This window comes from Hemicordylus capensis, chromosome 4 (genome assembly GCF_027244095.1).
Source record: "Hemicordylus capensis ecotype Gifberg chromosome 4, rHemCap1.1.pri, whole genome shotgun sequence".
Lineage (NCBI taxonomy): Eukaryota > Metazoa > Chordata > Lepidosauria > Squamata > Cordylidae > Hemicordylus > Hemicordylus capensis.
Genome location: NC_069660.1, coordinates 189961768 through 189989378, shown reverse-complemented (window position 1 = coordinate 189989378; position 27611 = coordinate 189961768).

The window sequence follows — 27611 nt, the reverse complement described above, 5'->3', positions numbered from 1 at the left end:
CGTTGGTGCCAGGAGGTGCAGAAGAGGGCAGCCAAGATGATCAGGGGCCTAGAGCACCTTTCTTATGAGGTAAGGCTATGACACCTGGGGCTATTTAGTTTAGAAAAAAGATGACTGTGGGGAGACATGATAGAGGTCTATAAAACATATATGGTGTGGAGAAAGTGGATAGAGAGAAATTCTTCTCCCTCTCACATAACACTAGAACCAGGGGTCATCCCATGAAATTTAGGACCAACAAACAGAAGTACATTTTCACACAATGTAGAATCAACTTGTGGAATTCTCTGCCACAAGATGTGGTGACAGCCAACAACCTGGATGGCTTTAAGAGGGGTTTGGATAACTTCATGGAGGAGAGGTCTATCAATGGCTACTAGTTGGAGGGCTGTAGGCCACCTCCAGCCTCAAAGGCAGGATGCTTCTGAATACCAGTTGCAGGGGAGTAACAGCAGGATGGAGGGCATGCCCTCAACTCCTGCCTGTAGGCTTCCAGTGGTATCTGGTGGGCCACTGTGTGAAACTGGATGCTGCACTAGATGGGCCTTGGGCCTGATCCAGCAGGGCTGTTCTTATGTTCTTATGAGGAAGACTTGACTTGAATCCAATAAGACACTGCACAAAGCCCATTTGAAGGCTTATTCTGTAGCAATACATGCAGCAAAGAAGCGATTCTATTCTGCACATATTACACCCGCAAGTTCTCATACAGCAGAGTTGTTCAGAGTTGTGAGGGGATTGTCTCAGGTTCCCTCTTCTCTGCAAGTAGAACTGGATTTTCCATTATCCTGCTGTGATGCTTTAAACAACTTTTTTGGTTATAAAATCTCTCTCATTTGAGCCAACTTGGACTCCACAGTTATGGCAAGGTCAACTGCAAAGGTGCCCAGTAACTCCTCTGGCTCAATTCAAATGGATCAGTTTCATTTTGTGACTCCTGAGGATGTGGACAAACTCTTTGGAAGTGTTCAGCCTTCCACTTGTTCTTTGGATCAATGCCCAACCTGGCTTATAACATCTAGCAGGGAGGTTGTTAGAGATGCCCTAGTTGACATCATAAATGCTTCACTGAGGGAGGGCAGGATGCCTCCATGTTTGAAGGAGGTGTGAGACCTTTACTTGCCCTAGAGCCCTCAGTGATGGATAATTATAGGCCTGTCTCCAACCTCCCTCGCGTGGGCAAGGTAATTGAGATGGTGATGGATGTTCAAACCCAGGCAGTTTTTGATGATACTGATTGTCTAGATTCATTTTAAACTGCCTTTAGAGCAAGCTATGGTGTTGAGACAGGCTTGGTTGTCATGATGGATGATCTCTGCCAGGAATGGACACAGGGTGAGTAACTCTATTGGTTCTTTTGGACCTCTCTGCAGCTTTTGATTCTATTGACCATGGTATCCTTCTGAATCGCTTGGGGGATTTGGGAATAGGTGGCACTTCTTTTCAGTGGTTCTGTTCCTATCTCTTAGGTAAATTCCAGATAGTGTTGCTTGGGGATAGCTGGTCTCTGAAACAAGAGCTATTGTATGGTGTCCTTCAGGGCTCCAGCCCATCTCTGATGCTTTTTAACATCTACATGAAACTGCTGGGTGAGATCATCAGGAGATTTGGAGCAAGGTGTTATCAATATGTTGATAACACCCAAATCTATTTCTCCATGACATCATAATCAGGAAATGGCATAATCCCCCACCCCAAATGCTTGCCTACAGGCAGTAATGGACTGGATGAGGGATAATGAATTGAAGCTGAATCCAAGTAAGATGGAAGTACTCATGGTAAGGGGTCATACTTCGAGAGATGTGATAGATCTTCCTTTTCTGGATGGGGTTGCACTCCCCACAAAGGAAGAGATACATAGCTTGGGAATTCTTCTGGACCCAGGCCTCACTCTGGTTTATTAGGTTGAGGCTATGGCCAGGAGTGTTTTCTATCAACTTCATATGATAGATAAAACAATAATTTCATTTAAAAGCCTGGGCGAATAACCACTTCTTTACTTGGTTCCTAAGAACTTTAATGGAGGCTGAGGAGCGGATGTCACCCAGGAGAGCATTCCAAAGCCTGGGGGTAATGACTGAGAAAGCCCTATTGCACATGCTCGACAGCCGAGACTCCCTCACCATTGGCACACAAAGCAGAACCCCTTCCTCTGATGAACTTGTCAAGCGAGCAGCAACCCTAGGGAGCAGGTAGTCCTTCAGATATCCAGAGCCCAAACCATTAAGGGGTTTAAAGATCAAAACCAGCACCTTGAATTGGACCCAGAAACAAACTGGTAGCCAGTTTCAGAATGGGTGTAATATGATCCCAACAGGCAGCTCCAGATTAAATCCTAGCTGCCACATTCTGAACTAGCTTCAGTTTCCAAATATTCTTCAAGGGCAGCCCCACATAGAGTGTGTTACAGTAATCCAGCTGTGATGTGACTAGGGCGTGGGTAACTGTGGCCAGATCTGCCTTCTCAAGAAAGGGGCACAGCTGGCACACTAGCCCAAGCAGTGCAAAAGGCTCAGCTAGTCCTACAGCATAATTCCAGACTCATGCTATGGGACCAGTCATCATTTGTGGGGAAAGAAAGGGGAATGGCATGGACACCTCCAGCTGCAGAGGTAATAGGAGAGCTACCACCACCATTGTTGCTGCCGCTGTCAACAACAGTTGTTGTTTCCAACCCCTATGGATAGGGGAACCACCAACACAGAAGGGGCCTATTAAGGGCCCCCTCAAACTTGGAGCTGGCCTGAATCCATTCTTTATCCAAGTCCTGGGCATGAATCACAGAGGCCCTAATAGCTGATTTAAAGGCTCCTGGGAACTGTGCAGTTCCTTTGCTACAGGCCCATGTGGCACAATTCAGGAAAGCTCCTATACACCGTTTATTTTCTTCAGAGATCTGAAGCCAACAGATCAACACACACAAACCCCTGCTAACTGGGCAAAGAGTCACCTTTTACCGTGGTGATTCTCTTTATTTAGCAGGAGGAGAGTAACTGGCCCTATCCACCCCCAGCACAGTCAGAGGCGGATTAATGTAGTAGCAAATGTAGCATTTGCTACAGGCCCCGCGTTTTCGAGGGCCCCGCAAGCCCAGCTTCCAACTGGGAATTAAAGTTAAAACTTTACCTGATTTATTTGGTCCATGTTAGATAAAATATCCCTTTCCTGCTAAATGTGCCTTTTAAGAGAAGGCCCAGCACAGCATCTGTCCAGTGGCTGTTGCTGGTGCCTACCACATTTTTCTTTTTAGAGTGTGAGCCCTTTGGAGACAGAGAATCATCTATCCACTCTTCATTTTTCTATGTAAACCACCTTAAGAATTTTGATTGAAAAACGGTATATAAATGTTCACTGTTGTTGTAGTGTGAGTTTGTGGCTTGGTCTCCCATACTCCAAAATATAGCAAATGAAAAAATTGAATTACTTTACTATGCAAGTAAATAATTTATGTTTTAATATTTATGTGCATTTTTTAAAATTCAGGGCCCCTTTATAACATATGCTACAGGCCCCACACTAGCTTAATCCGGCACTGAGCACAGTACCTCCAGTGACTGTTGCTGGTGTCTATCTTGTGTTTCTTTTTAGAATGTGAGCCCTTTGTGTTCAGGGAGCCATCTTATTTATTTATTATTTCTCTGTGTAAACCACCCTGAGCCATTTTTGGAAGGGCGGTATAGAAATTGAAATAACATCAACAACAATAACAACAACAACATGCATTACAATGCCATTCTTCCTATCAATTTCTCTCATGGAAGATCCCACATTTGGGGAGTTAGATAGTGACCCTGAAACTGAGATTCCAAACTTGTAACTAGCATTTACATTTCATCAGAAAAATCTTGCCCTCAACTTTCACATTTCCCTACTGTGACAAGTTCCAATGTGGAATTCCAATATTATGTGCATTTTAGTCCAAACAGGAAACATTAAAACACAATTAGTAGGTCACAATGGAGAGAAAAATGATGAATGTTGTGAGTTGATTTATTCACACCAGTGTGAACACAGTGGCTTGACATGTAATCCCAAGCACAGCGTTTCAAGGTAACAACATGTAATGCTGAGGTTTGGACGTGAATCAAGAAGGATTAGTTACTTCTGCTCCTCCTTTCATGTTCGCCAATGCCAAATTGCTCTCTCCTGGCACTACTTGATGTATTTTGTGTGGGAGATGTGTGGCAGGGCTGACCTTTGGGCTCAGCTCAGGAGCCAAGCTCTAATCCCATGAGCTTCCCAGACTTCACAAACAGGAATTCTTTTTAACTGGATTCAGACCTTTTAATATCAAAACTTAGCATCATGTTTTGTTGCTTAATGAAAGCTAGAGATAGTCAGATGTAACTGGCAAGCCAGAGACAAAAACAGATCTGAGAGGAATTTTCCCCCTTCTGATCCCTGGCAAAAGTATTAAATTTTATGGGGAAATACGATGGTGTCACTTATAAGGAACAGTTGCAATGAAAGATTGACAGGCTTCTCCCTCACGCATGCACACACATTTCCAGTCAAAAAAGGATCTAAGCTGACTTGGTGAATACTCTGTTCCCCAGCCATGTGATACAGCAGCAAAATTTTGACAGACCCTCGGGCTTTCCTCCAGTCTGTACCCACTGAGTGCCCACCCTGCCATCCTTTTCCTTTCCGTGGTGGGAAAGACTAGAGTTCCTAGATGGCCACAAGTGGGATCTCCCCAAAGACTTGAATAATTTTGCACATTTTCAGCAGAGGTGGGTGAGCTATCCTTGGTTTGGGTTGGATTGGCTTAGAAATAAGTTGAGCCATTTCCCCCAAAACTGGGAAATGGATTGGCTCATTGCCGAGCCAATCCAAATTCAAACCCCTAACCAAACCCAAACAGATGATGTGATGGAGCCACTCTGAGAAGAGCAGAAGGTTTCAAGTTCCCTCCCTGGCATCTCCAAGATAGGGCTGAGAGAGATTCCTGCCTGCAACCTTAAAGAAGCCACTGCCAGTCTGTGAAGACAATACTGAGCTAGATAGACCAATGGTCTGACTCAGTATATGGCAGCTTCCTATATTCCTATGTTTCTATGAATGTGAATGCATCCACAACCCCTAGCTGCCAAAGGCTTCAGTCAGTTCTGTGTAAGCCTAGGGAGACCCAGCAGGGACACTCTGGAGCTAAGCAAAGCTTCTTTGCAGATGGAGATGTATTTATTTATCTATTGTTTAATTTATATACTGCCAAATTATATAATCCCAAATCGGTTAAATAATCCCAAAGCAGTTTACAGAATAATTAAAACAATGCACAATTAAAAGAGTACACAATTAAAAGTACAAATATTAAATTACATATAAAAATTATATCTCTCTATTTAAAAGTTTAAAACCCTATATAAAATAAACCGTAAAACACAAACACAGACCAGCAACAGAAAAAAAGAGTTCTCTCATATAAAAGCCTGGGTGAAGAGCCAAATATTTACTTGTTTTCTAAAAACTGTGATGGAGACTGAGGAGTGGATGCCAGCTGGGGGAGCATTCCAAAGTCTGGAGAAAGCCCTGTTCCATGTGCTCGACACCGAGCCTCCTCCATTGTTGGCAGTGAGTGAGATGTAGACACTGCAGTTGCAAGAACAGCCGGCAGGAGAGAAACTGCAACCCACTGATGCATATTTTGGCCAAAAAAAGTCTTCAGTGGTGTACTGTTACCTCCACCCAGCCACTAGGTGTTTGGGAGTTGGCTGGGTAGGTGAAAGGTTAGGTCTTGTACAATTTTGATCTTAATTTGAGCAAAAGAAGAATTTGGGTGCTTTGAATGCTCATCTCTTCTTTGAGGTGAGTGTCACTGAGCTCCTGAAGCACATTACTGGACCCAAGCCCAGTGAACTTCACAGACATCTCTTTTCTGCAAAAGTTACCACATTGGTGGGTGTCATGGGAAATGTAGTTACCATGGTTCCTGGCATTCTTGAACAGAGCTGCAAACATGCATGGCATAATCCTGAGGACTGAGCCTGTGAGATTCCTCCATGCTGCCCTCATTGCTATTGATCAATTTGGGCAAGAGCAAGGGTTTCCAGAAACCTCTGCAGACCAGAAAATTATCCATTTTAGATTAGTTATAGATTCTGGAGATGTCTGGGACTAATCTGAAATTGATCCAGGGGCATTCTGCATAAATTCAGTGCAGACCACATCACAGTTATAAGACAAAGAAACACGTCAGCATCTTCCTGGGATTTTGTTTTTAACGGCCCAGCTATGTCAAAATACCTATCCTCCATAAATGAGAAGCCATTATTAGATGGTACCAAGGCTATTACTGAGCCTGTCCACTTGTGAGGAAGATGGTTTGTAGTGCAAAATATACATCTGCTCCTTTGGCTGCTGTATGAAAAACAAAGTGGCTCCTGAGAACAGAGAAGTTAGCCATCCTTGATTTAAACAATGATGCTCTCTAATAAGAGGAAGCATATAGCTAGAGATGCCAATGAACTGGTTTTATGCTCTTTATTATGACATTCTATGTATAGCTGTGCAAGCCATGACTGGACAAGAACCCCTCATTGGCCAACATCCAGACTAATAAAGCTATGGGGTAGCACCATTGCATCTGAAGAATTCAACTAACTCAGTTCTACCACTCATGCAGCAGCAGTGGGAAATTTTGACAACTTCCCTTTTCACCTAGGCATACTCTGTGTCACTCTAAAATATGTCCCTTAGGGTTGTGCAGCCCTCAGAGACATTTTTTGGGTGGCACAGAGTGCTTCCTGGGAGGTCATCAAAACACCAACAGCAGCACCATTGCAACATTCGTGTGGAACTCTTTAGAAGCACTGTGGTTTGCATGCATTTTCTTATCCTTTCTGTCTTTCCATCTAGGAAATGTGTCCTTTTTGTATGGCTCCTCAGTCAAACTGCCTTACTCTTTGTAGCGTCTTTAGTGGAAGAAAATTATGCCAAACATGACTTCGAAATCTCCTGTAATAGCACACACATCAGTGAACTCCACACACCAGAGCCTGATACCCAGCTAATCAAGATTAATGGATTCATTTACCAGATGGTTACAATGTTATTAAAATGCAAATGGTTGATTTCTGTTAATTGTTTAATATCAGAAACAATTTATCAGGACAGTTTTGCAGTTTCTAACAGTCTTAGTGGAGTTCACTTGAAATGTTTAGAATAGAAAGAGAGAGGAAAAATGTTTAGAGATTTCTTGTACTGTCTGCTCCCCCCCTTTTCTTTACCAATTTCATTAAAATACACTAGATGCTATAAGAGAGGTGAAAAGGGAAATGCAAAGAGCATAAAAATAATAGTGCTGCTAAAGGTCCCAAAGTTTGGTCTGGCACAGATGATGCAGCATCCTTGTTCAGACTACCATCAGTGCCTCAATGGTAGGCAACCTGGAAACCCTATAAAAACTGCTTTAAGATTCAGAATGGAAGAAAAGTGGGCTAAAGGCTGTGTTCTCACAACTATGGCAATCCCAATTAAAGAGTTAACCACGATCACAAATCATGTGCACTCCCATGGAGCATGATGTCAGATTTCCTGGGTAACCCTGGTCAAACCACAACAGTCAAACCACATTTGTTAACCCTGTCTATAGACCAATTCAGATATTATGTGGAACACTTGTACAAGTGCACAGTGCACACAGGTACAGATCTGTACACAAGTACAGTTATTCACATGTTGTGCTGTACACAGGTACATCAAGCATGCTTCCTATCTATACCATGCATGTGAGGAACCTGTAGCCAAGTTCACTTTTAACATGAATGCCGGAGCAGTCATTCACACAAACACATGTACCGTACAGCATAATGTCTGAATCAGGCTGAACTCACAGGGTTATTGTGTGGATAACTTGGGGCAGGGGGTTTATACATGACCCTGAACTTTATGGAGGAAAAATGTAACTAATTAATGTAAATTAACTCAACATTTTCTGTTATATATTCTTACAAAAAAGTTTTGTTTTGTTTTTAACAGGACAAGGCTTCACTCCTTAGTACATTTACCAAGTAAGCCACATTGATATCAATACACTTACTTTTGAATACACTGATGAGTGAGATCAGCTGGAAAGTGTCCAAATGTTCTTTATTATATAAGACCAAAAAAATTTAACTGAAAAGTCTGCTTTTTCACACAATTTATGAATTTGATGTTCTCTTATTGGATAACTGCACGTTGTACCAGAGACATTTATTTCTGGACATGAGCAGCTATCTAAACAGTGTATTAGATTTCTCCTGGCCACTTATTTTAAATCACTTGCAAGGGGAGGGGGCGGGATGGGAGAAGCAATTCTATAAAAATCATAACATTTTGGTTAAAATTCATCTTCTGAATGTTCTTTTTCTTATTATCCCCAACAGCATCTCCAACATGACTCAGCTGATTGTTTTTCCATCCCCAAAACTAAAATCTTTACAAGAGGTACACATTCATTCTCTCAGAGATCTTAACCTGCCAGTGGTAAGAGATAAAGAGGAAAAACAGTTTTCACACGTCAAAGATTAAAATTGGATAGAGATTTTAGCCGAGACAGCACAGGCACATGGGAATGAAATATAGCTGATGGGAAAGTAGTAGTCAGCCAAAGTCCAGCTAGGAGCAGAGTGGGATATTTTTCAGGATATAGAGCATTTTACTTCAATTACTATCTTTTTTTGAACGATTATATTCCTTTCAGGTGGCCAGACACTGTTAAATGATTTTATGACCAAAGAAACCTATGTCTAAATCATATTGCCTTTACATTTTGATTGTGATCGATTGTGACTGATATTGAGGGAAAGAGGGAGAGTTTAATGGAGGATCAGTTCAAATGAGCCTCAGCCCACAGGCACCCCAGCACGCAATAATGCTGGTGCCACAGTGCACAGTACTATGCCTACCCAACAACACTCAAAGAAATGCCAGTGCAATAATGGCACATCCTTTAATTGCATGTGACAGGGGATTATCCACATCACCCTGAATTGCCCCACACAATAAAGAGACACACAATCAATTCTTGTGGGAGAAAGGGCCACAACTTTATTTATCAATTTGCATAATTGAATGGTGGCAAAAATAAACTCCACCCCAGCAGTGAGGGCCTAAGTAGGGCTGGAGTCAGACTTTCATCCTTCAAAAGCCTTTTGGGTGACACATCCTGGCTCAGGGTCAGGAAACAGTACAGGCTGCTTCCTGCTCCTCTTTGCCAACCCAATGGGTCTGGGCTTTCATGGTCTTTCATGGTCTTTCGTGGACTAAAATAAGCCGCACAGCCTTTGAAGTGATGAAGCCCAGGAAGCAGGTATGGCTGCTGACCACATCCTTGAGCTGTGAAGCCTCTAAGGATAGGTAATCACCCGCCAGATATAAATTAAATTATTAATTTTAATAATCTCTATATTATTACCTATATACTAAGGTTGTATGTGGCAAGCCCCCACCACCACACACACACAGTGCTTTACCAATCAGAGGTAACAGAACAGAAGCACCATGGTAACTGGGCAGTGGGGGTTCCATATGCAGATAGGGAAGAGGAGTGAGTAGGGGGTAAGTGAGTGAGCGAGCGACATGGAGGGGTCAAGCGAGTGAGCATAGAGGGGTGAGCTGAGTGGTGGGGAGGGGCGAGTGAATGAGCTGTGGGGAGGGGGCAAGCAAGCAAGCAGCGGGGAGAGGTGAGCGAGCAAACAGTGGGGACGGTGTGAGTGAGTAAGCGGTGGGAAGGGGGTGAGTAAGTGAGAAGCAGGGAGGGGACGAGTGAGAGTGAGTGGCTGACACTGAGCAATAAAGCAGGGCTGTGGCAGGGGGCATGGAGAGCAACAAAGTCCTAGCATACAGATGATCTGTGTGGGTTCAGCTAGTTTTAATAATTTGTTTTAAAATTGTTTTATGCCATTGTTTTTATTAAGTCATGTATTTTGATCTGCGTTGACTTTTAAATATTTTAAATTTTGTACACCACCTAGAGATGTACACATCAGGAGGTATAAAAATATGATAGAGAGAAGGGGGGGCAGGGGGAGAGAGCACTTATGGATGCTCACCATTGAAAACCCACCCTAATGCTGTACAAAGCCTGCACTGCCCCTGCCACAGGGGAAGGCTAGTCTCACTTGGCCTTCCCTCCATCCAAAAATACTTTAAGTCAAACAGGTAGTAATCATACCCTACAACAGACAAGTGGACCCTATCCAGCTCAAACAGCTTTGGGCAGGAGAACTTGATCTGAGGTTGATCTCAATTGATCTCCCACCTGGCCCTTTCGACCCCTTTCAAATGACGTACTCCCCTCCAAATTCTACACTGCAGCAGATCCACCCATAAAATAACTATTCCAGGTATCCATGCCTGGATCAAGGCAAGATCATGCTGTGCCTTCTGCACCAAAGACACACATATTATTTGAGCCAGGTCATTTCCCCCTAAATCAACAACTCAGGTGGGGAGGGCTAATTAACAAGAACTCACAAACCATAGGCAGAAGCTGACCCCACAATATACCCCTCCTACCCAACCAAGAAATGGATAGCTGATCACTCAAACCCAACTTGGTACCCCAATGCTAGCACATCTATGGGCCCAGAACACCATCAAATGGCCACAGATGAGACTACGCCACAAAGCTGCTGCTCCTCCTGCAAAGAAAACATAGGTCATCAGGTGAACAACAATAACTCAGCACATGTAATACCGAAAAATGCTGGAACGCCAACACCCAATACGCTGAACCTTGGAGTCCTGGAAACCCAAGTGAGACACTGTAGAAGATGTCCCATTGTGCAATGAATGAAGGCCAAATTGAGAAGGTGATTTCCCAACAGACAAAGAGCCTTAAGCAGCACAACCCAAAGAAGAAACAGCATTAAAATGGACCCAGAGCATCAACAAAGAGGCAGCCACTAGGATCAGGGTGCAATGCTACATACTCTGTCAGGGCTTGGACAGGACATAGAGCTGGGTCAGCAGCCCAGTGAAATGGTATATACTGGCCCTTTCCCCACTGATCAGTCTTGGACCTATGCAGAAAAAGCTTAACACCAACATCAGTGAAGCACAGATAAGTGAACTGTAAACAGGAGGACTGGACAAGCCGCCGGTTATGAGGCAAGACTTCCAAGGGCCGAAAAGTGCCCCAAAAGGCAATCAGAATGGAAGCCTGGAAAACGGCCAACTCCCAAGGTGTGACACAGCTGGTGGGGGGGGGCAAGCAAGATAGAGTTCAGCAACCCAGGTGTAATTGGTCTTTGCGTATCAGGTATAGCTGGACAAGCCCTACTCCAATCTCCCAACATCCTTTGAATCCGGAAGTCTGCGATGGGGTCGTCACATCCCCAAACTTTGGCTTTAAAAGACAGAGTGGCAACATACCCCAGCCAGGGAGCTGACTGCCTGACTAGCTGTCTTGAAGTGTTGCAAAAACTGCATTATATGTTCTGGAGGGACAGGCAAGTAGTGTGCCGTGTTGAGCAGACCTGTTCACCTCTTCAGTGCCCACTATAGGAAGGTGCCATTTTTTTCAAAAGGCTGCATAAGAGACTGAGCAGCCCATGGGCAATGCACGGTCCCCATAAAAGCCAGCATTAAAGGCAAACCCCTACAGCTCGAAATCATCTGGATGGTCAGGAAGAAGGTGAAATGCGGACTCAATATCACACGTAGCAAGGAGCACACCTGTTCCTCAACTCCAGACGATGTGAACCACCTTTTCCAATGACGTGTAATGAACCGAGCACAAGTCTTCCAGAATGCCATTAGCTGAGGAGCCTTTCAGAAAGGACAAATGATGTATTTGCAAATACTGCCCGGGGGCCTTTTGGGGGACCATACCCAAAGGGGAGACCCTCAGGTGAACTGGGGGGATGGAAAGGGTCCAAGGAGCATCTCTAGCTGTTTGGGCTAGGACCCTTTCCCATCAGCTGGGGGTACAGACCCATACCCTTTTGGGGGGTTAGGGGCCTGCCCCTTTGTACCCCTACTCCGTGCCTTGTGCCTGCCACAGATGGAATTGGGGTGTCTACCTCCATAACACCACATGTGTGGTGGAATTGGCATAGGTTCTGTGTGCAACACACACACACCCCACTGTTGTATTCCTAAAAGAAAAGATGGGGTTGAAACCACTGCTGACCAGCCCCTGTCAAAGCAGCTGAACTGAACAGCCTGGACAGCAGATGTCCACTATCTGCCTGCTCGCCCTGTGTGGGCCAAGAAGGGGACATAATCAACAGCCACAACTCCAAAAGTGGAGTGTCCCAGGGGATAGAGGGGTCCAGCGCCATTCTGATGTGGAAATTCTCACCGTACCTAGCCCAGGATGTGTCCGTGAAATCCATAAAGGCATGGTGAATGGGGTCCAGGTACTTGACCAAAGCCAGGCCCTTGAAGGCGTGAACCTGCATGTAGGTATTGTAGCATGTGGGCCATTTATTCCAAGTACACTCAACAGTGTACTGTTAATGGCCTCCTGCTCTTTAGCCCCATCTCTCTCTTTTGGCTTACTCCAAATAAAAACCTGTTTGACAGAACCATATGGTGCATGCTGAGGGGAGGGATTAACAACCATGGGAAAACCCAAGAAACGCCCCTCCACACACACAATTCTGCCTACCCCGTGCCAGCTCACAGGTGGGGTGAGGCAACATGCCACCCCACAGCATGAGGCTGGTGGGTGGCCACATTGTTCAAACAGGGTTTTCTGGCATGTGTGGAGGGGTGTTGAGGGGGATCACCCGTCCCACATGATTAAAAGATGTGCCACAATTGCATTGGCACATCCTTGAGTGATGTCATGGTGGGTGTGGCTTGTGTAGAGGAGGATCACCCCTCCCACATGATTAAAAGATGTGCTACAGTTGCATAGGCACATCCTTGAGTGATGTCATGGTGGGTGTGTTCACACTGTGGCCCCAGTGCATTTAGGGGCAGCCACATGCTCAGGTTTATCTGAACTAGCCCTGAGGCAGCAAAGGCATTACTTAAAGAATTCTCAGGAATTTAATTGCTTCCTCACTTGAACTTAGTAATTGTTTATTAATATTGGGTTTTGGCTGGCAAAAATACATGTTTAGGGATAGTTTACATGATACTCAGAAGCATATGATACCCCCCCCCCCCGGAGTATACAACTCCAGGCTGCCTCTAATAAGGCTGCCAACCCTCCAGGACTGGGATGAAGAATCCAGGAACTGGCATCAGTCTCCAGGTGACAACTGAAAGCAGTCCTGGAGTTTTAATGGTTTTATATTGTAAAAATATTGTAGGGGAGGGAATTATCAGGAATAGCTTCAGTCAGAGTTGGCAGCCCTAGCCTATGGGAAGGGGTGGGTGGGTTTCAATATGTGTATCCTCCCCTATTTTTTTAATTCAACTTCCGATAGATAGATAGATAGATAGATAGATAGATAGATAGATAGATAGATAGATAGATAGATAGATAGACAGAGTGTACTTGAACAAAACACACACACACACACACACACACACAAATGCAATTGCAAAGCATGGCAATCTCTCTAAAAACAACAAAACAAATAGATTTTTAAAATGAGCAAGAGCCATCCCCAACACATTCCCTTCCTTCCTAAAACAAATTTCTGACCTGGACTATATGAAGTAATATATAAAGGAAATACATGAAATAATAATCAAGGAAAATGATCTTCTGAACATGTACAGGAGCTTTCCCAGACAGCAGGCTTTTCTGCAGGTTTAATGCAAGTTTGAAACTGCCCAAAATAACCTGAGGCAAAGAGTAGATCTTTCTACCCTGGATGTGAATCAGGCTTTACTCGAACATGCAATGAAAAACCTGATTGTGTGTGAAGTGCTCTCCGATAGGGGCATGCACAAAACCGGCTGGCCCGGTTCAGTTCGAGTCCAAACTCAACTTGAACTGGACTGGGCCAGTTTGGTTTTGCCCCCCAACAAATCCACACACACCCCCAGTTTGGTTCGGGTCTGCGAACATTTTTTTGTAAAAAAAATAAAAAAATATTATTTTAGTAATTACCCCCTTTGGGGGGCTTCTCTGAGATCACAGGAGAGTCCGCAGTTGTTCCCCCTCACCCCACTGGCCTTCCTTATGTCAAAAAGTGCCCAGTTTGGGCTATCTTCAGGCCCTTTCCGGGCCTCACTACCTCACAACAGCCATTTTGGAGGCCACCACACATACACAATAGGTCTCTGCATGACCTGGGTCATGACCCATCCATTCAGGGGCCCATTGCATATGTGTGGCAGCCTCTAAAATGGCTGCTGCAATGGGGGAAAGGCCGGAATGGGCCAAAGAATGCCCCAAAAATGGAGGCCAGTGTGGGGAAGGGGAATGTCTGCAGAACCCCCCTTGCAGCCTCGGAGAAGCCCCCCAGAGGCAATAAGTACTAAAATACCCCCCATATAAAAATGCTCGTGAACTCTCTAAATAACCAGGCAGGGGTCAGTCCAGGGTCGAGCCAAACCAGGAGCAGTTCAGCTCAGTCCTGAACTGTTGAACCAAACCGGTTTAATGTTGAGCTGGTTCAACATCGAACTGGTTTACACATTCCTACTCCCCAATAACTTGCAGGCCAATATGTGAACACACATTTTCCATTCCTAAGGAGATGCGAACTAAAAGCCAGGTGTGAATATGCCCCAGGATTCATTTCATCACCTCTAAGCTATTAACATGTTATCATCATATTTGGCAGTCAAACAAAAGCTAGAAAGAAAGTTACTCCTATGCTTCATCCCACTACCTAAAATTCTACAATCCCCGTCCCTCCATAGAAGAAGAGATGCTGCCCAGATAATTGTCTGAACTCAGTCTTAGTATCGCCAGTTCAGTTAGAGTTAAACATCACCATCTCCATTTCAACTATCATAGAAGAGGCCCCAAGACAAATTATGCTGAGATATAGAAACAAAATTGGCATGGAGTGCTGATTTTATTTCCTCGTTTGTCTTCTGTATGGTGTCAGATCAATCTGAAATATATTTTAATTTGACACATTGAGAAATAATTTGATATTTTATTACCCGTGGCAGCAAACATTCAATTGCTTTGGTGGGTAGTGGATAGGGAGAAGAGATAGACAGCAAAAGATAACCAGGAAGAATAAGTAATTACATTAAAATCTTAGCTAAATTCTCAAATGACAGAGATATGCAAGTTTTCCTGTCTCTTTTCATTATGGGTATTCATTTCAACTCAAGGCCATTTGCAATACAATCACCAGTTTAATTTCTTTTCAGACTGCACCTCCTCCTAGTACTTCATGTATAAAATGAGAGAAAAACTAAAACTGAAGCAAATTAAGCAATTTGTTGGCCAAATGTAACATTACAAATGTGGAGATAGGATCCCTCCACAAAAAATTGAATAATCAGTGCCTTTAGCCATGAGTTTAAGTGAAATAAAGAGAACTATTTAAGATGGATGTAATTTTCCAGTATTTACATGATAACGAATTCTACATGATGTCGACACCTATCTTTGACTAACTCCCATTTAAGTAATAGGTTTTTAAAGTGGGGGGTGGGAGGATAGACCAAGCTACAAATATTTTGCTACAGGCAACATATAACCATATTATCACTGTTAAATAGAACAGTTCAGTGATAGCCACACATTTAAGGAAAGTCCAGCTCACATAAAATGGCAGCTAAGAGCCAATTTACAGAATAAGCTAAGTCATATGGTACAGTTCTTGTTGGAATGTACCATTTAGATTGTTAGGCCATAGGTGGGGAATTAATGTTTCAATTCTCCCTCATATAAAATTATTTCTGCACATTGAAAATTACCATCTGATGTAAAAAGTGGCCCCTTCACTCATTTTTGCCAACCAAAGTTTCACCTGCTTGTTGTCTGTCTGCATGTAAGGCTTCTGTTCAAGGCTCCAGAACAATGTCAGGACAAAAAAAGTGGCAACCATATGATTTTAGTCCTGTGTGTTCCTTCCATTTCCCCTGCTACTAACACAGCTCCCATATTACACCTTGACTTGTGCTGGAAACAGACCTTTAAGGCGATAGGATATAATCACTAAAATTATTGATTGCTTTTCCATAAAATGTTCAAAGCACCGTACAACCAGTAGTAAATAAAATGTGTGCATTTAAAATACATAGACTGCATGTTCTAAAATCAAAGACACTTTTAAGCCACAATAAAATAGTCATTATGGCAAATGATAACTGATTATAAAACATCAATCCCATTAAATTGGAAATGTATTTGAGAACAGCAAAACTTAATCTCTAAGAAAAATATATCCAGCAATAGAGACTGGCAAGCTTCTTTGGGGAGGCTATTCCATTTATTTAATTTATATGTTAATTATTAATTATTGTTGCTATTTATTACATTATTCTCTCTCTCTCTCTCTCTCTCTCTCTCTCTCTCTCTTGTTTGCACAGTCAAACAGGTGTTATTGACTGGTTTGTTTTATCCAGACATCAAGTCCTTCCCAGGGACCTGGGATGCCAGTTTCATTATCAATATTGTTGTTATAGGTATCGCCGCAAAATGTAGGCTGTTCCCAGTAAAGTTTTTTTTTTGGTAGTTGGCTGATGGTGATTTCTGTGGCCCCTATGGTCTTGAGGTGCTCTTCGAGATGTTTTGGAATTGCACCTAGGGTGCCAACTACTACTGGGATTATTTTGGACTTCTTCTGCCACAGCCTTTCAATTTCAGTTTGTATATCTTTGTATTTTGTTATTTTTTCTGTTTCTTTTTCTTCTATTCTGTTGTTACCTGGTATTGATATGTCAATTATTTTGACTTGTTTTTCTTTCTTCTTGACTACAGTTATATCTGGTGTATTGTGTGGCAGATGTTTGTCTGTTTGTAGTTGAAAGTCCCATACTATTTTTGCATCTTCATTTTCTACCACTTTTTCAATTTTGTGGTCCCACCAATTTTTGGCTACAGGTAGATTGTATTTTTGCAGATGTTCCAGTGTATCATCCCTGCTACCTTGTCATGCCTTTGTTTCTAGTCAGTCTGTGTGATCTTTTTACAACAGCTGATTAGTTGATCCACTGTTTCATCTGCTTTTTTTACGGAGGCGGCACTTGCTATTCGTTATTGATTTTTCTACTTTTGCTCTTATTGCATTTGTTCTTAGTGCCTATTCTTGTGCAGCCAATATTAAACCCTCTGTTTCTTTCTTCAGGTTGCCTGCCTTGAGCCACTGCCAAGTCTTGGTAATGTTTGATTTTCCAGTAATATCGTGCAAATATTGACTATGCAGTGGCTTGTTTTTCCATTTTTGTGCTTGGTTCTTGACTTGTTCTTTCTTGTAGGCCTGCTTTGTTTCATTGGTGTTTAATAATTTCTCATTGTTGACCATTTTAAGTGCATCTTCTTCATTGTCCTTTATATATTCTACCACACAATGCACTTCGATGTCCCTAGGAGCTACCCATGGGAAACACAGGGGTGTTTTGTGTTTCCCCATTGTTCCCCATGGTCAGAACAAGCTGCACTCACAGAGTGCATGCACAAAAGTTTTGCATTGCAATTTGCAATGCATTTTGCAACCCTGCCTTGAAAAACACTACAGATTAGAATGAAGCACACAGTAAAAGAGAATTTGTCTCTCCCAACACAGAACTACACACATTTCAAACATAGTTCAAAAAAAGGCCAAAAGATTCACTGACCCTAAATCCACTGCCAGCCACAGTACTTGTGCTGCAGTAACAGCATTGGCACAAGTTGCTCTCTCATACACAATTATGACTCCTTACTTCAGCATTGCAACAGCTGCCACAGCAACACTCTTAGCAGCAAGCACAGCTATAATTCTCAACTACAGCAACTTCAGCCACATGTTGACTGAGTACACCTTGCAATGAAGATTGCAGATCAGACCAGAGCAGTGGGTGAAGCACAAGTTAGTCTCAAGGTCAGACATAAGAACAGCCCTGCTGGATCAAGCCCAAGCCCCATCTAGTCCAGCATCCTATTTTGCACAGTGGCCCACAAGATGCCGCTGGAAGCCACAGGCAGGAATTGAGGGCATGCCCCCTCTTCCACTGTTACTAACCATGGTGACTCCCCTGGTACTCCGAGGCATGGAGCTCATCACAGCAATCAACAAGAAAAAAATACACAGAGAGCAGCCACTGTCCATTTCTTGCCACAACACTATCTCACAAATGAACCAAAAACCAAGGAAGCCTTTGTCAATCTGAGATCCAACAAACTTGATAGTTATAGCATCAATTGCACAGTACATTATACTCAGTGCTGAAAAAAGAAAACCACAAAATCAAACCATTCTTGATTCCTTCCTCCTTAATTCCTTCCGCATATCCTGGTGTAAGAGCTTTCTCTGTCTCCCAGTCCCTTTGAATACATTTTGAAACTCCCTCCTTTTTTATTCCCACCTCCCTCCTCACATCCAATGGGGGCACAGTTGCCCATGACAACACTTACCTTGTACGATAATAAGCCAACCAAGAAGCAAGGAGATTGCAAGCCAATTAGAACCAGTGCCAGAAAACCTATCAGTAAGGGAAAAACAGGCCTCCAACAATGCACTCAAAACACTCGAAATGTTCCAATGGAAACGGGGTTGTTCGGTTTTGAGCTTGAAACATTTAAAAGGCATTTTGCTTCAAGCTCAAAGCAATCAAAACAGATCATTTCAAGTTGAAATGTTCCAAGCTTGAAATGTTTTGCACATCCCTACAAATAAGCTGTGCCCAGAATAAGCCTGGGTGAACAGCTGGAATCTCACATTTCAATACAGTCATGCCCATAAAGGAGCTTCTACTTCTCAGCATATGCTAGGTCCTATATAGAAGTGCCACAGAAGTCCCACTTCAGTTCTATTCAGACATTATGTTCTATGAGCATAGAGATGTTTGTACACTCATATATTTTTGTGTGTGTATGATTATACCTCAATTCAGACAGACATTATGCTGTACGCATATACAGATATCTGTATACTTGTACATCTGTTTGTGTGAATAACAGTATATGTGTTCATTGAACCTGGATGCAGGCCCTTCAAATGCATAGTACAGCTAGGAAGTCCACTTCTGTACCTGCATTCAACATAACGTGAATGACTACCTGTGTACAGATATGTACCTGTGTACACTGTACACTCATATGAGTGTTGAACATAACATGTGAACAGGGCATATGTTATTCAATCTAGGCTGAAGGGAAAAGTGAAGAGATGGCAATGAGCAGTCTGGTTAGGGAGGGAATTAGCAGTGAAGGGAAAAGAAAGGACTTCTGTTCAAAACAGAAGGAAAGAGAAGCAGCAATGCAGAACTGGCCATGGGCACAAAGGTGGCCTTATAATTGCCACAGGGAAAGTTCTACTGAGCATTTACAGTATATAGCACATTTCAAGTGATGGAAGAATGTCACAGACATTATCTTGTCATTACAGCAGCCTTGTCAGGCATGATCCCTATACTGTAGATGGGAGGCTGAGAGACAGTGATTTGCCTAAATGTGGAAGTATATGTTACTCCTAAAAAGGGGCCACCATTATAACTTGCATCTCTTTCTAGAGTAGTCTTATTTACTTTCATGTGTGGCCCATCTGAAGGTCACTTTCTTCTTGAGACAATGCTGCCCATTCTCTCTTGCTGTCCCTTAAAGCTAGGAATTCCCCCTTAGAACACAATATGGATGCACTTTCAAACCCCTCATCTTCCTTCAAATCCATCTACAGAGACATATCTTTCTCATGAAGGCTTTGATAAAGCCCTTTAGTCCTCAACTCCTACTGAATCCTAGGCCGCCTTCACACAAAACACCAAACCAGAGACGAACGAGCCAGAGGTTCAATTTGGTGGTTGTCAGAATGTGTGAAACCATGGTTTTGTCAGCCTGAGGTTTGCAACCCTAAACTGAAATCTGAACATTTGGTTTGTAGTAAGTTTCACTGTCTGAACCTCAGGTTTGAAGGCAGCATCGTGTCATCTGAATTCTGCTGCTGCCATAACCGGCGTTTTGTATTGTGCCTTCTCCTGAAACCATAGAAAGGGCAGCCTAGAAAAGCCCAGAAACACATCAGCTCTATGCCTGCTGTGCTTCTTGCTGGCCACCTCTCTGATCATTTGCCTTGCCCTCCAGAGTCTCTACACTCCTCCTGCAATAGCCCAGTAACAGGGAAACCACATTGCCTGCTAACTGGGCAAAGAGGCACCTTTTTAACATGGTGATTCTCTTTATTTATCAGGGGGAGAGCAACTGGCCCTATCTACCCCCAGCACAGTACCTCCAGTGACTGTTGCTGGTGACTATCATGTTTCTTTTTAGATTGTGAGCCCTTTGAGGATAGGGAGCCATCTTATTTATTTATTTCTTTATTGTTCCTATATGTGAACTGCTTTGAAAACTTGTTGAAAAGTGATATATAATTATTTGTTGTTGTTTGGGTAAATTTCCATTTCCCAAGTTTCAGTGCATGTAAAGTGAGAGATTCACATTGGTGGAGGCCCACTTACCATTGTGTCTTATGTCCCCCCACTTTTCCAAATCTGCATTTAAAAGGGATGAGATGACAAGACGGGCACAGTGGGAGAGGTCCCCACAAAGCAAGGGCTGCAGAAGTATTTGCACAAACACATGGAGTCCCAGTGACACCAGGAACTGGGCAGCTCAGTTGTTCCCCAAGAAAGATAACACATGCCAAGGGAGCAATACCCGGAGTTTGGGTGACATGATGGCCCCTGGAATTATTGTACAAGTTTGTTGGGGAAGGGGGACTCATCTCCTCCCCCTTGGGTGCAAGCATGTTCACTATGGCATAACTCATGAGAAGAACCATCCATCCGGAGCATTATTCAATCCAATCACAGGAGAGATTCTTCCTGTGTAATGATGATGGATAATGCTCTGGAGCAGACCATTCTCTCATGAGAATTAAAGGCCATGAAGATACATATGGGGGCTGGAGGGCGGTCGCCACCCAGCCCAGTTGCTTATAATCACCCCCATTTTTCTCTCCCATAGCCTCCCCTGGGTCAAATGTTATATTGTTAGCTTCCTGGGGACAGGGGCTCAGCTTCTTCTTTGCTGTTCTGTGTAAAGAATAGCACTATGCACATTGATGGCATATAAATAAATATAAATAGAAGCAATGTGTGGTCCCGCCTTTGTTCCACATCATTGGCTGCTGCTGGCAGAAGCAGGAAAACACACAACGTTTGGATATTATAATACAGGGCAAGTAACTCTGCATCCTACATGGGAAAGGGGGAGAACTTGATAAGGAAATGCCATTTTCATTAGCAGCCCCAAATCAAATATACTACGTATGTAGTCCTACCCTAAGCCCACCAAGACGGTTTGTGACTCAGATAAGATGTGACTTACCAATGACACTAGCTTAATTCATTTAAACGAAACTTCCATTCAGCATGTATTTCCCATTTTAGTCAACTGGACTTTTCAATTCTGAGGGGGCCTTATATAATCTCAGCCAGATTGTTTAAATAAATGAACTGGCTTTTCCTTATTTGGATAAACAAGTTCGATATTTCTCATGAGAAAAGTTAATCAAAATGAGGATTATATTTGCCACAAGTGGTCTGTTGTTTAGAGGCTAGCTAATTTCATAGGATTAAATTAAATTGGCATTGTTATAGCAGGGACATTATTTCATTGTAATGTGTATGAATGGTTTTCAAATCCATAAAATTAATTTAATATCTAAGAATCTTTGCTTCCTCCTCCTTACCCACTGAACTATTGTGCTCCTATTTTTACAAGATCCCCTTCAAGAATTCTTTTGCAGCTCACATCAACTTGCTTGTATCAAATTTGTAACCAAAATTAATTCTAGCCAATCAAAATTTCCAGGGCTCATATTTGTATCCTGCCTTTTCTCCCAAGAGCTCATGTTTATCCCCATTATAGTCTCATAGACAGCTATGATATAGGTCATACCAGTATGCCACATTAATCTGACAAATTTAATTTCCACTGCAGATCTTTGTTCCAATGGTAAGGACAATTATACTAAGCCCTCCCTGTGTCCAATTCCATGCAATTTATATTTATCTGGGGAGGGGGGATTAGCAGCTGGATGTGCAAGTTGTTGCGGGAGCTAGTTGAAGTTTCAGGAGAAATCATGACATGTGCATCCCCCTGAAAGCAGTGAAACTTTCCACTTCCACTTGAATGAGCATTAGTATGGGTATTCTGTCTAGTAGGTATCCAGTTGATTATCCCAGTAACTAAAAGCAATACTTAAGACATTCTATGGTTTATTCAAGGCCATATGCAGGAAAAGTAGAACACTTAAAAGGATGAATTTTGCATATTCTGCGGTTACACCAAAGAAAGTGGCAAAGGTAGACATATTTAGGCCTGGAAGCAAAGAGCCTGAAACTAGGCAGAGTCATAACGAGCACAGTGACTATCTGGAAAAACAACCAATTGCAGGACCTGGGAAAACTTGAGGCCATAATGCAGTGGCAGCGCATATGCTTTGCGTGCAGATGTTCTCAGGTTCACCAGGAGCTTTCCCAGTCAGCAGGCTTTAACTGCAAGCTTACTATGAGGCTTTACGGCAAGTCTGAATTTGTCAAAAAAAAAAAAGTGGATTTTTTAACCCTGGACATAAACTGGGCTATGCTCTAACATGCAATTAAAAAATCCGAATTGTGAAGTGCTCCCCAATATTTTGCACAGACTTTGGCGTGAATCCAGCTGATGTGGGAACATACACACTCCAGCTGGACACACAATCCAGCCAATGTGCAAACACATTCTGAGATAAAAGCCCCATCTGGAAATGCTCCAAATCAAACTAGGTGCACAACCTGTTTCACCACAAGACCCATATCTAGTATTCTTTCCGCATTTATTTCCAGCAGATATTTTTCCTCTCATGAATGTAACTTGTTTTACAGACTGACAATACAATCACATAAATAAAATTTGGTTTACATTAGAGTTCATTTCACTGCATTTGCAACTGTGGAAGGAAAGATGGAGTCATGCTTCCTCAACTGTATCAATAATTCATTTATTTAAATATGCATACCTAATTGCTAGGAAAATGGAACTTCTTTAATCTCAGCAATTCCTTTGGGCAATATCTCACACAAGGGTGGTTATTAATCATTGTACTGCACTCAAGATGCCTGAAAATTTCCTAGATAGAATATTGCATCTGGAAATGTATTGATCATATCCCCCCCCCCTTCATTTTCGCTTCCTTTCAATTACTGTAATGAGCAGGTTCATTTTATTTTTTGTAAAAATGTAAGGTGAACTCTGATTTATATTTAAAATATACAGAGAGATAAAGTATCTGTAAGAAGTTATTACATGCTGCATTCTTACAAGCCTGGTGATGGGAATATCATTGGTGCATCCCTATCCTAGGCATGGTTTGCTCAGAAGTAAGCCTCACTGTGTTCAAAAGGGCTCATTGCTGTACACTTCCAGTTATGGAGGATTTCTTCTTCCCTTACCACTGGCAGTGAATTTAAAAATATCTGTACACCACCTACTTAATATTCTAAGCCAATGACAAATTCTGGTCCTTATTTTCTAAGCCTTATTAACCAATGATCAAATGAGTCTGCTCAAACCTTATTTTCATCACCAAAAGTCCTCCTCTAAGGACCCCTGACATCTGGTAGGTGATGAACATATGCAGCTTTCTTCTACTGAGTCAGATGACCAGTCAGTAATGATCAGTATTGTTTAATTAGCAGCTCTCTAGGGTTTGGGACAGGTCTTTTCCAACCCTACTTGGAGATGCCAGGGACTGAATCTTGGACCTGCTGCAAACAGAGCATATGTTCCACCACTAGGCCTTTTGGTGATTTGGGAGCGCGTGTTTTCAGTCATGGTATCCTAAACCTGGAATGCTCTCCCCAGAGAAGAGAACCTGGCACCAACCATGGTGACTTTTTGGTACCAGGCAAAGACTTATTTGCCCAGGTATTCCAGCATATTGAATCGCTGATATTAATTGTTGTTCAATGCAGTCTTGTCCCTAACCATTCACCTGTTTGCCATTGGCAACCTGGAGTTGACATTTGAGTAATTGATGGCTACAGGGCTCCCCTGTTTCTTTTAGCTATTATAATTTCTGTATTTCTGTGGGCAGTTGCAGATTCCAGAACATTTGAAGCAAGGATAGTGTTCCTAGGTATCAGTAACTGCCAACTGCCTTCTTCTTTTTTTTTAGTCCAGAATAAGGCAATCTAAGAAAGATGGTGAGTGGCAAAGCTAGATTCCGAAAACACTGCTCCCCACTTCAAACATTGTGCAACCTGTTGTTGCCTGTAGGGACATAGTGAAAAAAAGTTTTTAAAAGAATAGGAGTCGCCTCCCCTCTCCAAAAGCAGTGGGGTAAAAAAAAAATTGTGGGTGAGTTAGTTTTAAGGGATTAATAAAAAAGCTGTTTTATGGTTCCGCTAGATTTTATTGTCTGGTGATAGCTACCGCTTTGATGATTTTATGTTTTATTGACTGTTTTAACATTTCTATTTTTATTCCCTACCTATATGCCACATGAGGAGCTTATGCTGAAGAATGGCTAACAAATACCAGTTAAAGAAATATATAAATAAATTTATCAATATTCGTTTGTGTATAAGTATTTAAGTATTATAAGTATTTTCTCCATAGATCTGTAAACTATTTTTGTTTTATTTAATATGTTAATAATATAATATGTTGATATGTTAATAAATAATATTATATTTAATATGTTAATTTTTGTTTCACCTTGCTCAGTAAAGAACATCATATGTCTAAGAATTAATAGACACAAAATGCTCCTTAATAAAATGAACATCAGATATCTAAAGTAGGTTTTATTAATGTGAGATCCAAAGATGGCCAATCGTTTGAAGATTCAAATACATTGTAGGCAGGGCCGGAGTGGATGATGTAGGACGAGTTGAAGAAATAGTAATACAGAAAAGCATTCCAGGTAATAGCTGGCATGTTGAGTGCATGCTGAGATGAAGAGGGCACAATTGGGACTCTGAGCTCATGCAATGGTGCTCATACCAGGAGAGATCATACCCCACATCAGTTTTTTAAAATCTCTTTATTACATTATAGCATTACTCTCCTTAAGGTTGGCAATGCCCTCCTCCATCATATGACTTAGCTCACTTGTTTAAGTTGGATGGAGTTAAGTTGCAAAATTAACTGGCACACGGTGTAGTGGTTAGCGTGTTGAGCCAGGACTGGGGAGACCTGAGTTCAAAGCCCCATTCAGCCATGAAACTCACTGGGTGACTCTTGGCCAGTCATGTCTCTCTCAGACTAACCTACCTCATTGTCAGGATAAACATAACCATGTACGGTCCAGCTCTGGGCTCCTTGGAGGAAGTGTGGGATATAAATGTAAAAATAAAATATAAATAAATACATTGCTTCTCTGCAGCAATTTGGGTGCAGTGTATTCTGTTTGGTCCTGCTTTCTGCATGTGACATACTATACTTTCTGTTGTGCTGCTTCATCTGTGTTATGTAAAGTACTGGAGTAGGTGAGTTTCTCTTGGGCCTAGTTCATATGTAACCTTGTCCCCTCACAAGCACCTCTTCTATTATTATTATTATTATTATTATTATTATTATTATTATTATTATTATTAATTCAATTTCTATACTGCCCTTCCAAAAATGGCTCAGGGCGGTTTACAAAAAGAAATAACAAACAAATAAGATGGCTCCCTGTCCCCAAAGGGCTTACATTCTAAAAAGAAACATAAGACACACACCAGCACAGCAACAGTCACTGGAAGTACTGTGCTGGGGGTGGACAGGGCCAGTTACTCTCCCCCTGCTAAATAAAGAGAATCACTACATTAAAAGGTGCCTCTTGCCCAGTTAGCAGGGGTTCATTAGTGTATGAGGCTGCTACAGAGCTTCTGACCCAGCAGTATTCATATGTAGAGGCATCATGATTGCACTCATCATGTGCAAGACATCATGATTGCACTGAGACATCATGATTTTACTCATTTCAGCAGCAACACAAACAGTGACCAAGTGGACCAGTTCTCACATATGAAGCCTCTGCATGAGTGATGCTGACTGTAAGCTTGGCAGTATCCTCAGCATGCTACTAAGGAACTTCTGTGGGGGCTGCCATTCATTTGAACCTGGCTTTGGGATACAGGGTTGGCCATCATGGCCACTGCTGCATCTTCTTTCACAGTGGTGGAACAAATGTGATCTTCCTCTTGTAATCTACTCATGTGTATTAACATGTCCACTTCATTGTCACTAGATCTTACTACAATTACATTGGAAATTTGGGTTGATGGATCTGCATTCATAGTTCTTTCTAGACAGGTTCATTCTCAAGATAGATCTGTTCTGTGAAGGATTACGTACTTAGACATATTGTGTGTCTAACACAGATAATGTGTTAAATAAGACATACAACCTTAGATCAGTTCAACCATATGACTGCTGTTAATCACTACAACCACATGATTGAAAGGCTGCATAGGAAAGGTCATTCTTATGCATAATGTTGATTCAATTAAATTACTGAATGCATCTATGGTTAAAAAAAGAGTTAGGGCTCAGGCAACTATGTTACTATGGTCTAGCACATGTTTTAATTATGCAAAATAGGCATTTTGCCACAACAAAATATGATGATTATACCTCTCAGTAATAGAGCCACAGACATTGTTTTTTATCATGAAAATATCTTCCCTTGTTTATATGTGCCAATTACATAAATATTATGTGATCTCATTTATACTTGCAAATTAAATGATTGCTTCAGTGCTGCTTGATGCAACATCCTATTGAACCACAATTTCTGTAAATGAGAAGTTCAATTATCAGGCATCTTTCAAGTGCTCATTTATTTATGGAAATTAGAAATCACGACTCATGGTTAAAAAAAAAACAGACTAGGCATGGAAAAAATGTAAAATGTGAGCAGAGTATAACTGCACAAGCATAGAAGAGAGAAATAATTTGTATCATTCTTATAGTAGTCAGCAGAATGATTGCACAGAAACTGAAATGCAAAAATCCTAACACCATTTTGTGTACTTTAGGGTAGAATAGAGGTATTAAATATCTACTGATCTTAAACACATAGGAGTAGGGCTTAAAAGAAAAGTTACACAGGACCATACAGTAGTAAGTTGCCTTATATGGAGTCAGACCCCTGGTTCATCTAGCTCAGTACTGTCTACACCAGAGCTGTATAACTTTGCCCCTCCAGCCGACATTTCTGGCTTCAGACAACACAAAAAGCAGCAGACGTACTGGGAACCGCCATTTCCCTCCTACTTACTTGCAGCCAGAGGTGCTCTTACCCCTGAACTTTGGTCCCAAAGTCCAGGGCCTCCACAGCCCCTTGGGATCTCCAAATCCTCTTTAGTCTGTCCTGGGTGGTGTAGTCACCCGGTAGAGCATGATGATGCTTAATTTGCAGGGGAATGGGGCCTCCAAAGGCCTTTAGGTCCAGGATCCAAAATTACCTAGGCGCACCTCTGTCTGAACCTACTCTAAAGGAACAGCTTCAAAAGAAGCCTAAAACCATAAACTAATGAATGAGGACACTGGGCTATAAGAAATGCTTTGTTAGATGGTCCAGCGATTCTACCATTTCACTTCCGAAAGCACAGTAAGAATGAAATAAACAGAACCA